The sequence below is a fragment of the Oryza sativa genome, chromosome 8, assembly GCF_034140825.1.
Source record: "Oryza sativa Japonica Group chromosome 8, ASM3414082v1".
NCBI classification, from domain to species: domain Eukaryota; kingdom Viridiplantae; phylum Streptophyta; class Magnoliopsida; order Poales; family Poaceae; genus Oryza; species Oryza sativa.
In genome coordinates this window covers 13390349-13403907 of record NC_089042.1, presented here as the reverse complement: position 1 = coordinate 13403907, position 13559 = coordinate 13390349, and the positions used below count along the sequence as shown (strand labels likewise).

At 45.2% G+C, this 13559-nt stretch overlaps 1 non-coding gene across 1 annotated transcript; it reads right to left on the bottom strand.

Moving 5' to 3' along the window:
- Positions 1-453: 453 nt before the first annotated feature.
- LOC112936261 (small nucleolar RNA R71) lies at positions 454-560 on the bottom strand. The gene has a single exon (XR_003238388.1). It is a non-coding gene; the product is annotated as a small nucleolar RNA R71 (small nucleolar RNA).
- Between the last annotated feature and the right edge of the window lie 12999 nt (positions 561-13559).

Below are 13559 nucleotides of genomic sequence, written 5' to 3'. Positions count from 1 at the left end.
CCGGAGCGTCAGGCCGCGAGTCGCAGCCCTGCAGAAAACTCTACCGACAGAGAAACCAGCCGTACCAGCACCACCGACCTTCAAGACTATGGCTAACAAGACTTTCCGCGAGTTCGCTGCTCCCTCTGCTGACAATGTGGCCATTGGGCCGTAGGTCAACATAGGGGACGTGGATTTCGACTTGAAGTCCAGCCTCATCACGATGGCGCAGGCTAGCCCGTTCTGTGGCAAGCCTGATGAGGATGCCAATGCTCATCTGCAACAGTTCCTAGAGATCTGTAGCACGTACACCATCAAGGGTGTCAGTCCCGACACCGTCAGGCTGCGACTGTTTCCGTTCTCCTTCTCGGGAGAGCGAAGCAGTGGTTCTATGCCAACCTTGCTGCTGTCAATACCTGGGACAAATGCTCTACGACATTCCTCTCGAAATTCTTCCCGATGGGCAAAACCAATGCCCTTCGTGGAAGGATTTCAAGTTTCCAGCAGACAAGGGATGAGTCTATTCCGGAAGCATGGGAACGACTACAGGAGTACGTAGCTGCCTGTCCTCATCTTGAGATGGACGACTGGTTGATCCTGCAAAACTTTTATAATGGACTCACCCCGATGTCCCACGATCACCTGGACGCGGCAGCTGGAGGAGCGTTCTTCTCTAAAATGGTTCAAGGAGCCGTTGATCTAATAGAGAAGATGGTCTCCAATATGGGTTGGAGCGAGGAACGACTCCAGACCCGTCAGCGAGGCATGCACACCGTCAAGGAGACGGAGTTACTTGCTGCTAAGCTGGACCTCCTCATGAAGTGATTGGACGACCACGAGAAATGGCCACAAGGCACCGTCAAAGCCTTGGACTCTCACGCCACATGTGAGGTCTGCGGCAACACAGGTCATTCTGGGAATGACTGCCCGGGAACCCATGAGGAGGCGATGTACATGGGCAACAACAACAACGGGTATCATCCACAAGGAGGTCAGGGGTGGAACCAACCATGCCCATATTATCAAGGAGGTAACAACAACGATAATTTTTCTAACCAGCCCTCCTTGAAGGATCTTGTTTTTGCGCAAGCTAAAACCACCGATGCGCTAAGCAAAAAGCTTGCGGCCAATGACAAGGTCCTAGAAAACATAAATGTCAAGTTAGATGGCTTTGCTTCTGCTTTTCAAAATCAGCTGAGCTTTAATAAAATGATAGAAACCCAGCTAGCTCAGTTGGCATCCTTAGTCCCTGCGATGACGGCAACGGGACGAGCTCCGGAACCACTTAGCGAACACGATGAAAGGGGATAGAGAGAGAGAGAGAGAGAGAGGAAGATGGAAGAGGGTGAGGATGCCGGCCGAAGGCGGCGGCCATGGCGGGGCTCACCGGCGCACGGTGCGGAGTGGGTTCCGGTGACGGAATCCGACGGGAGAGGGGTGGACGGGGTGGCCCGCACGACGATGAATACGACGGCGTCGACGGCGTGGCTCGGCGCAGCGGCTAGCGATGGCTAGCGGCGGCCGGAGCGGTGGCGGCGGCGGCGGAAACGAGGGCGACGACGCTAGGGCGGTGGAGTGCACGGGAGCAGGCAATTGCAAAACGAAAAAGAGAGAGGAGGGAACGGGGGTGCTTTATATAGACTCACGAGGGTCGATCGTGGCCGGAGAGACCGCGATTTCGCCGGCGGAGTGGGGAGAGGTTGGGAGGAGAGAGAGGCGGGATTCAAAAATTGAATCCCGGCCGTCTCGAGCGTGGGCACGGGCGGGTGAGAGAGGGAGTGGGCGCGGGGAAGGCGGGCGCGGGCGGCGAGGTGGGCGACGTGGCCCGGGAGACGCCGGAGTGAGCGGGGCGGCGGCTGGAGGTGGGAGACGGGCCCGACAGGTGGGCCCCACCTATCGGCGACCCGAAGGGAGGAGGGAGGATGCGGCCGGCTGCTAGGCCTTGGCCTTCGGCCAGCCCAGCGGGGAGGGGGATGGGGAGTAGAATGGGCTAGTGGCCCATTCGAAAAGAAAAGGGGGAAAAAGAAAAAGAAAAAGAAGTGCCATCTAATGACTCGGCTGATAAGTATGTTCCGCCAGAAAAGACAGTGCCGCAAGAGTACTGGGACACACGGTTGCTACCGTTCTCTGAACGGAGTAGGAAACCGTCTGTGGACGAGCAATTCGCTCGTTTTGTTGAAGTAATCCAGAAGATCCACATCAACGTGCCGTTGTTGGACACCATACAAATGCCAACATACGCCCGTTATCTCAAGGACAAACTCAACAACAAGAGACCGCTCCCAACGGAGGTGGTCAAGCTGACGGAACAATGCAGCAACATAATACTCCACAAGCTCCCGAAGAAGAAGGAAGATCCGGGGTGTCCTACGATCACCTGCTCGATCGGGGCACAACAGTTCGACCAGGCCTTGTGCGACCTTGGAGCCAATGTCAGTGTCATGCCAAAAGACGTCTTCGACAAGCTCAACTTCACGGTATGGGCACCAACACCAATGCACCTTCAACTGGCTAATTCGTCAGTCCGTTACCCTGCAGGGATAGCGGAGGATGTGCCAGTCAAGATACGGGATTTCTTCATCCCGGTTGGCTTCGTAGTGCTGGACACGGACACGGGAAAAGAGACGCCGCTCATCCTGGGCGCCCTTTCCTTAGCACCGTAGGAGCCAACATTGACATGGGAATGGGGAGTATCCGTTTCCATATCAACAGCAAGGAAGAGAAGTTTGAGTTTCAACCGAGGACGGAACAATGCTCCATGGTCAGAATAAAGTACGGGCCGAACCCACAGAATATTCAAGAGGTCGAAGTAGAGCCACCCAAAACGGACAGCCTGGTGAAATTCATGCAGAATTTCCTGGAGAAGGAAACAACGATGCCCAGGAACGCTGGTAAAACCACCCATACGGGCCAAGAAGCTAGAGCAGCTGGCTCAGAAGAAGCCGCCGTCCGCACCAAAACCAAAGAAGGTGTGGAGGGAGAAGCCAAAGACGCCCGCTCCATCACCTCCGGAGACGATAGAAAATCCGCAAACTGAACTAGATGGAGGTACAGTCTTGCACGTCGGACTTTAAATGACGCGACCTTCGCCAACAGGTAAATTGGTATGTATCCGCATATTTGTTTTCAACAATTTGAATTTTTGCATCATCACATGTTTGAATTTCAAAGTTGCATTTAGGATTTTTGAATTTTGTGGAAATTCTTCAAATGAATTTTTCAGAGCAAACCAAAATAAAATTTTCAGTGAAAATTCACTGTGCCATGACCACACTGACCGTTGGAACCCATTGGCTGAAAGTGGGTCCGGTTGGGCCCACCGTGGGTTTGGCCGAACCAGCTAGGCCAACGGTCGGCTGCCTCCTTCTTTGAGGCAACAGCTAGTGGGCCCCATAGGTCGGTTTTGACCATTCTGGGTGCACTACTTAAGCCAACCAGCCGAGAGAGGGAATTCCACCCCATTTCAACACATTTTCATTCCCTCTCCAAAGTTTGCTCTCAAGTTCATTCAAGCTTTGATAGTTTCCCTCAAATTCAAACACTTAGTTGCATATATACAAGTTGCTTTGGTGAAACTAACCGGCGGGTGAAATTCTTGTCAGTCCTAACCCCCGCCGAGTTAGTCCGTTCTTGCTCCATTGTGCAGAATGAGGAGGCGACTGTCACGTCTGTTCAAGGGGTCTGGCTCTTCATCAAGTCGCCATGACGAGTCTAGTACTCATTCATCAACAGATGTCTCGATGGAAGACGCCGAAGCTCCGCGATGACTCCTGAACGACACCGACCTCGACCTTGTCAGTGATCGGGAGAGACAAGCCTACTACATGCTGAGCGACCGGGAGTATGCTCACACGCGAGAATACTCACCGGAGCTGCTAAAAAAAGATAGGTATGGATGCTGAATTTCGTACTATTTGGAAGCTGTTGGTTGGCAGAGATTTGATGTGGTAGATGAGCCTGGTTCTTGTCTGCTTACTTTGCAAATTCTGTGCACTTTGAAAGAAATAGAAGATGGAATTTCCTTTCATTTTTTCCGTGAAGAGTTTACACTTACATGGAAAGGCTTAAGTACACTTCTTGGTTTTCACGATTCCTGTAAAATCGATCTCCAGAAAGGAATTTCTGGGTTCGAGAAAAATAGGTTTCGGGAAGATATTTCCGGTGCTCCAATTTGCAAGAAACCTAGAACGAATGATATCCATAATCCTACACTTAGGCTCATGCACAAATGGATTGCTATGACTCGGTTTCCTAGAGGTGATATGAGGCCCATTAGGGGAGATGAATTGATTATCATGTTTGCCATGGTTAGAAAGATCAAAATTGCTCCTGTGAAATGTATGATAAGGCAATGGTTAGAAAGTATAAAGTTCTCTGCTCCTGTTGAGTGCACTTCTCTGAATACTCGGATAGCAAAAGGGCTAGGGGTCGTTAGCGACCAAATTGCTTTTATCTCAGCCGCTCGTCCGTGTATTGATGAGGCTTATCTAGTGCAAGGGCATATTCTGAAACATGGAGTAGATGGATCTTTGATTTACTTTTTCCCCGGGTGTACAAATGAAATCCCGTTGCCAAATGTGGTGTATCACTTGTACAACTGCCGTGAACTAACCATTCCCCTGCAGACCATAGAAGAATCTCGTGCAGGTGGAGCATACAGGGAGACGCGCAACATGACAAGAAATGAACTAGAATGTTCATCATCCTCAACACCGTGCAGATGTATGAGGCAGGTTGGGAGCCAACTGGGGATGCACCCGGATGGACCCAAGCTCGACGTCACAGTATCGGAGTCTCAACCTGGGCAAGTGCCAGTGAGGACCAGTGGCATGCGCCTCATGACATCTAGTGGGGGGACAATCAACCTTCCAGATCAAGTGGTGTGCCTCCATCTCCAAGTGAATGGCGCTCAAGTTCCTCTCGTTGGGACTTGGGTGAAATCACTAGGAGAATGGACACCCTTGCACTAGCACAAACGCAAGGATGGCAACAATCTGCTGATGCGCAGTTCGCCAACTTCAACAACATGATGCAGCAATAGCACGATGACCTTCAAGCGTAGTTCCGCTTTCAGGGGTTCAATCCTTATCAAGGACCTTGAGTGAAAGCCAAGCTTGGGGGGGGGGGGATATCTCTTCCCCCCACTGAGGTAACTTGTATCACATTGCATATTTTCCCTTTCCAATTACATATTTGCTTTCCAATTGCATCTTATAAAACTTGAAAACAACATAAAAATTTGCAAAATAAAAAAATACAAAAAGATAGGATAGGTTTGAGTCATGCTAGGTAAGACAAGCTAGTTTTCTTTGTAGAAATGATGAATAGTTGCTCTGTTTTATATCTCTTATATATGGGTTCTTGGTAAGTGCTCTCTCAAAGGTCAAATAAAAGTAGCCAACAATTATCCGGGAACCTGAGGTAAATGAGCTGCACTTGCTGATCTAAGTCTAGGTTGTTGCGAGATATGAGATAGTAAATATGAGTTGCTATGATTATGATACTAGTTTGACTTGAATTCCGGATGTTTTGTTTTTCAAAATGATAAAATTGAAAGTTCCTCATTTGATATAAATTCCTAACAGAGCCAAAAATGTGCTATCATGATTAAATCATATACATTTTGGTTACTTGTCATTCCATTGAACTCTATCAAACTCTTGTGACTTGTATAGATACTTCTCATGCTCTATGATCAAAATCATATATCCACATATATGCACATGCCAAACTCCTACACTGGGAGCTAAGCAATATTCCATTACATTTCCATATTACCACCAAAATAAATTCTCCATGCTTTCATGTGCTTTCTCCTCCTAAAAAAATCCTTTTGAAAAAAAAGGAGGGAAATGCATGATTATGAAAAAAAAAATGTTATGCTCCATCAAGCATGAGCATGATGTTGAAAAAAAAATGTAATCATGCCCTCTCCTAATCAATAAAAGAAGGATTTTTGGGAGAAGAAGGTAAGCACAAAGGAGAAGCTTTTTCTTTATTTTCCTTCATATATCATTTCCACCATATACCACACACATTTTTGCACTATCTTGATCTTGAGTATGTTTAGTTATCTGCTTTAGTCTATGTTTTTGACTTAGTAATAAATGTGAATGCAAGTATGCCTTGTTTGATCCCTACCGAGCTCTACATATTAAAACCTTAGAGTAGGAATAAAAAAGGCAACAATTGGTGAGGAATTCATTTTGATACACTTGGAGAGACTGAGTGAATTATTTGAGGAACTTGGCTTTCTTTTGCAAAATCATTTGAAAACTTCCGGAATAAGAGTTGAATAAAGATTGGGTGATTGGTGCTCTAATTACTATTATCTTTCAACCGCTCAAGGCAAGGAAAAGCAGTGTCTCGTGGGAATCAGGGGTAAGGGTATGCCACCGTGCCAAAGATTATTTAATTTGAGAGAGAGTACACATACCTTGCACCTGTATCTTTGAGATATGCAGCATAGTAGCAACTCCTGATCAACAACCAAGACTTTGTTTCCATTCATCCTTCACTCGGGACGAGCAAAGGTTCAAGCTTGGGGGGTTTTGTTGACGGTCGTTATTGATAGGTTTCGACCGTCAATATTACCAAAATAGAGGAGAACTAGTGATGCTTTCAATGCATAAATATGTTAGAATAATAATATTCCACTAGTATTAGGTCTACTAAACTTTTGCAGAGAATAACAATAAAGTGGAGGAGAATCGACATCAACTTAGACGATAAATCAATCGGACGATGTCGAGAACCAGACTTATGTATGAATGGGCCAAGAACTCAGAATTAACATGACAACCTGGGCCAAAATTCACAAGTCTACGAAGGAGAAAAACAAAGGAGGCCGCAAGCCGAAGATGGGCTGGGTTGGGCCAGCCCATGGTTCGGCCGAACCATTGGGTTCGGCCGAACCTGCCGTGAAGCCGCTGGATGCAGGGTTTGGATGGACGGTGTGGATTCCTTCCCTATGACGGTTGGAGGGTATTACCGACCTTTCCAACCGCCATAACCGTCATTACCTGCCTATTTAAGGAGCTCACCTTCTCACTTCACTCACACAACTCAAGCAATAGATCTCTCATTTCTCTCAAGTTTAGTTTAGTAGTATCTAGCTGGTGGAATAGGAATAGAGTAGAAATCAGGTGCCCGGAAGCCTTCGGAAGAGTTCAGATATGGCTCTAGTAGCTTTTCTTTTCTCTTTTATAAGCTTTGTACTTTTACTAGAATACTCTTCTAAATACATTTATGGTATTGAAATACTTTCCGAGTATATGAGTACCTACTTTACATGTTATACTGAATATACGGCTAGCTTATCTGGAAGATGCTTTGGTGCGGGTATAGTGTTTGCTTATGTAATTACTTTATGTCATGACGATGATATTAGAGTAGTATCTGGTAGTTTAGACGTGATGTCTAGATTACGGGATATCATTATTTGGGGTTATATTGTAGATGAGAGGTGGGCTGCTGATGGTGACAGCTCAGTACGGGTATTCCTCTGTGCCTGTATATAATCCTAAGTTAATTCCCTGGGGAGGGTATTCCTCCGTATTTAGCCCCGGTTGTATGGTCATGACGGGCTGTCGTAAGGAACTCGGCAGTCAAGGGTAGCTTCTCGATGTACCAGGAGGGCATCGAATAGAGGGTATTAGCTAGTATATCAGTTAACTAGAATGTATGTATACTATGTATATTAGAAGTATAGGAATAGATTTTCTTTCTCTTTTCTTCCCACTTAGCTTAGATGATATATTATGAGAATGAGTAGTTAATGCTTGTGTTTCACTCTACCCTTGGATTATCTTAACTCCTGCTTAGAATATGATTATCACAAGTGATATATAAATTATGAGTCCAGTTCTCTCTACATGATCTTCCCACGGGATAAAATAAATACGATACCCTTGGAATACTCTCGGGTGAAATGCTACAATGGTATATCTGTGAGCCTACGGATGAACTCTGTAACCGTAATATACTAGAAGTATTTTTGCGCCATTGTTAGGAATTATATTTCTAGTAATGTCGTTAAGAAATACCAACAGTCTCTTTGGTCATCCTCACACCTCCTTAAATAGCTAGGTACCCCTTCAGGGTTTCTCGGGTTTTGTTTACATTAAAGTATAGCCATTGCAACTTTACCTTGTAGTTACGTGTGTCGCATAGACTACCTAAGTACTTGTCTCCAGAACCCCAATTCATCGTGTGTATTCTTTGCAATTCGGATTGCTTTCATCTTGTTCTTGCTTGTGTCCTTCGTTTTGCTTGTAGGAATAAGGTTGATCTCCATCAGTAAGATAAACAAAGATATGGAGAGGTGTATCAATCGATAAGGCGCAACACAACGTCTTGTACGGTTGTGTGACATCCTGGTCCAATTAGGATTTGGCCTGTGTGGCCCATGAGAGCTGTGTGCATGTTTAGTACCACCTTGCTAGTTTAGCAAGATTGAAACCAACTTATAAGGACTCTTCCCTCCAACCATGCCACTCTCGGGTTAACCCTTTTACACGAAGCGATGGCGAATGTGTAAATGGAGTGGTATGTGTAAGTGGGTCCACCCGTCGGATGGGCTATGGATCAGTGTGCGAGCATATGGTGCCGGCACATGGCATATGTGTGCATGTGGGCTCTGTGTGAGGCACATGGCATGGCATATGGTGCCGGCACTGCACGCACGTAGGAGGGGGTGTGTTCTTGGACATTTGCCTTATATGCCTATGTGGCTACATGGCTAAGTTAGGCCAACAGGGACGTTGGGTCTTTTAAGGGAGGGTGTATGTGACATCCTGGCCCAATTAGGATTTGACCTGTGTCCCATGAGAGCTGTGTGCATGTTTAGTACCACCTTGCTAGTCTAGCAAGGTTGGAACCAACTTATAAGGCCTCTTCTCTGCAACCATGTCACTCCCGGGTTAACCCTTTTATGAAGCGAGGACGAAAGTGTAAGTGGGCCCGCCCGTCGGATGGGCTAGCTATGTGGTTCTGGAGGGAGGGCTGTTACTGGTTGTAGTCGGATCATCAACGTTTGTCCCAAATCGTAGTTACCATCAACTCACCGGATGAGCAAATCGTAGTTATCATTAACTCACCGAAAGATCAGGGAAACTAGACCCGTGTGTTTACACCCAAATTTGACACCTATGGACGAAATAGGGGAAAATTGCCGAAGTTTGAAAAGTGACGGGTTTCCTTCACAAATTTGGCACCTATGGACGAAATAGGGGAAAATTGCCGAAGTTTGAAAAGTTAGACCGCAGGTGTGTTTACACCCAAATTTGGCACCTATGAACGAAATAGGGGAAAGTTGTCAAAGTTTGGAAAGTGACGGGTTTCCTTCACAGGGCTGGTCAGACCGCATGTATGTGTGTGGGCAGTCTGACCGCGGCCTGAACTCTGGTCTGACCGTTGGTATGTGGCTGGTCAGACCGTCAGGGTCCGAGCCCGAGTCTGTTTTCGTCGGGTCTCGGGTTTCCTTGCTTGAAAAGGCATGCTTCGGGTTTTCTTTAGTTTGTATCCCGAGTTGGACTTGGATGAGGGCCTATAGAGGTCAAGACCAACCCCTATTTAAGAGATAAGACTGGTTCAATTATAATCCCCCCAAACACATAATCTACTTAAATCGTTTTTTCTTTTTAATTTTAGCCATGTTTTCTACTCTACCCTAGTTTTAGTCTATCTTTGTCGATTTGCGCCGTAAATCGTCCACCGCCACTGCGAGAGTGCGACACCTCTTTGTAGGTTTGTCTTGAAAACCTTTCGTTCTACCCACAAGACGAGTAGTTATCCTCGTATCGATCTAAATCGGCCTAAAGGCTGATTTTGATCTTTAAATCGGCTCCACTAGCCGGTTTAGCCGTTTTCACCGCAAGGCGTTTAGGTGCTGCGATCGTGCTTGTTGACTTGTCACAAAAAATCACCAACACGTTTTTTGACGACTCCGTCGGGGAATAAATCTATTCGGCTTTAAAATAGCCGAATTTGCAATTTATCCGTTGTTTTGTCGAGACGACTGTTTCGGCCGTGCGGCCGAAATCAATCTACTATTTTATTTTGTTTTTACCAGCTACCATCGTGTCATCCTCGTCGAACACATCTGTTTCGGCAGCAATACAGCAATACACACGGCCACAGGCACAGGAAACAAGCAACAGCCGACCGATCTGATCGATCGTGCTAGTCCTTGCTGTGCACAGAGAAAGTTTGAAACTCAATCCAATTCAATATACTGTGCATACGTATTCCAAAAATTTTCTTTAAAAAAGATCAGGCTACCAGAGCTGATCTACCCAGATTAGGCAAAACTGAATTGGTTTGTTACCGAGAAAAAAAAATCAGAGCCGATTCACATCAGCTGTAAAAAGTTCCAAATTTCGCTAGAGCTACACAAAATTACGTCTGTTGCTGCGCACAATCAGAAAACCTGAAAATCAATTCTAGCCGATCTAGTACTGTGCATATATTATTCGATCGGTTGACCCTCGAGGAAATCAATTTTGGTCAAATTTGTTACACATCAAAGTATACGAAGGAAATCAAAGACAGTATATTAATCTATTCGGTCAAAATATTTTGGTTATGAGCTATATGGCCGAAATTAATCGAGAAATTTCTTCATCAACTATGATGAGCGGGAACGAGATCGACAAGGTCACATGGGAGTGATAACAATCCGGCCCAGGTGGGGTTGGCCGAGGCCCAACAAATTAAGGTTGTCCGGACCCCAACAGTTCTTAGGCACACCCACTCGGGAAAAGGCCCGATCTCCCTAAAAGACAAGTCCAATAGGGGAAGGGCGGCTCTCCCTTTTAAGGTGGGATTATTCAGAGTCTCACACAGTCGCCGCCCGACTTTGTCGTCTTTGCCAGCGGGTAATAGTGGAGGATGTCCTCATCAGGGAGGATCTTGATGAGGAGCAACGTCAAGTCATGAAGGAGTGGATCAAGGTGATTACACAAGAGAGGTTGATGAAATCATGCATCAGGACCCATCAAGGTGTGGTTCTCAAGTCTGGTCCTCCTCTCAAATTTAAGGTAATCTCCAATTCGCCCGATCCATCTCTTGCCATTCGAAAACATATTTATCGTTATATAGATGCATCTGTTAGCACTTATATTGAAAAAATTATGATATGTTAGAAGATGCTTGTAAAACTTTCTTTAATGAGTCTATTAAGAAAATTGGCTCTCAGATAGCCAGTTATCAAAAATCTAATGCTACTTCTAGTTTTGCATCTATACAACATATCTATAGTATTATGGATGGATCGACTGGCATTTACACAGCCGATTCCTCGAGAATCGGTTATATAAAAAGCTTAGCCGACGGTCAAACCGCGCATGACGCCGATCAGACCGCACCCACCATAGCCGGTCAAACCGTGCCCTATCTCGGCCAGATTCTGCCTCCTGTGGTCGGTCTGACCGCATCATTGACTACCGGTCAGATCGGGTGCTTGGCCGGTCAGACCGGGCTATCCATAGCCGATCAGATCTACGCCTTGGAACCTCTTCCAGAATTTTGTCCCACAACTAATAGCACTGATTTTAATTGTTATTTGCCTCATGTTAGTACTATTAGTCATGTGATTCCACATACACATGTTATTCACACTGATAATGCAGTAACATGTATAGCCGAATCAAGCGACGGTTCGGATTGTGCTAATAATTTATGCAACAAGACCATAACAAGTATAGCCGAACCAAAGGTTGGTTCAGATTGTTTTACTAACTTGGATAATAATGCAACAATCAATATAGCCGAACCAAGCGACGGTTTGGATTGTGTTACTAGTTTAAATAATGATGGAATAGCCAAACCAAGTGATCGTTCGGATTGTGTTGCTAGCTTAGACAATAGCATCGTTGAAAATATAGCCAAACTGAATGACGGTTCGGATTGTATTACAAATGAAAATGAGCTATCTTTGTCACCTAAGACCGAATCACAGATCGGTCATGTGAGTGTTGAAAATGAAAGTGACAATGACTTGCGAGGTAATGACAAAGTAGAGTACAAGCAACATCGCATACATATCCAAGGCCGTATCTGTTTGGAACCCTGGGTTCCAACCCCCCTCCATCGTATTTCACGTGCATGCTTTTCAAACTTCTAAACAGTGTATTTTTTGCAAAAAGTTTCTATACGAAAGTTGCTTAAAAATCATATTGATCCATTTTTTTAAAAAAAATTAGCTAATACATAATTAATCATGCGCTAATTAACCGCTCTGTTTTCCGTGCGCACTGTGCATCGTGGGAGCGGGTGATTCCGACCACAGCCTTACACAAGTCCTAGGTAGCTTAACATGTGTTCACACTAGGATTAACAAAATCCAGTCAACTTATCTTAAGCCGGCAATTTTGCCGGGTTTCGATTGGACCACGTAGCACTATTAGATATTAACGCGTGCTTGCCATTTTGCCTATACAATCGCATGTTTTCGCTGGGCCAAACAATCCCTCGTGAGCAGCCGAGCCTGTGGGGGGCTGAGGGCATGTGTGCCGAGCCAGCTAGGCGCTGAGCCGAGACACGGTGGTGTTTGGATCGATGTTGGTATTTCTTAACGATATTGCAGTACATACATTAATAAAATGCAAATTAGAGTATGACTAAGGTGGTGTTTGGATCGATGTTGGTATTTCTTAACAACATTACTAGAAATATAATTTCCAGCAATGGCGCAGAAATACTCCTGGTATATTATGGTTACAGATTTCATCCACAAGCGCACGGATATACCATTGTAACATTTCACCCGAGAGTATTCCAAGGGTATCACGTTTGTTTAATCCCGTGGGAAGATTATAGTAGAGAGAACCGTACTAATAATTTATATATTACTTGTAATAACTATAGTCTAAGCAGGGGTTAATATAAGCAGAGGATAAAGTGACACACAAGCATAAGACTACTCATTCTCATATTAAATTATCTGAGCAAAGTGGAAAGAAAATAGAAAAATAATCTATTCCTATACTTCTAATATACATATTGTACATACATCCTAACTATAAGATTAACTAGCTAATATCCTCTTTCCGATGCCCTCCTGGTGCTTCGAGAAGCCACCCATGACTGACGAGTTTCTTACGACAACCTGTCATGACCATATAACAGGGGCTAAATACGGAGGAGTACCCTCCCCAGGAAATTAACTTAGGACTATATACACACGCGGAGGAATACCCGTACTGAGCTGTCACCATCAGTGGCCCACCTCTCTTCCACAGCATATAACCCCAAATAATGATACCCAGTAATCTAGACACCACGTGTAAACTACCAGATAGTACTCTAATATCATCGTCATGACATAGAGTAATTGCATAAGCAAACATTATACCTGTACCATGGCATCTCCCAGATAAGCTAGCAGTAAAATCAACATAACTCGAATATAAAGTAAAGTTGGTATTCATATACTCGGAAAATATTACAATACCAAAGTTGTATAAAGAAGAATATTGTAAATAAAGTACAAGTCTTACAAAAGAAGAAAGGAGAGCTGCTAGAGCCATATCCGAACTCTTCCGAATACTTCCGGACTCAGACTTCTGTTCTATTCCTAC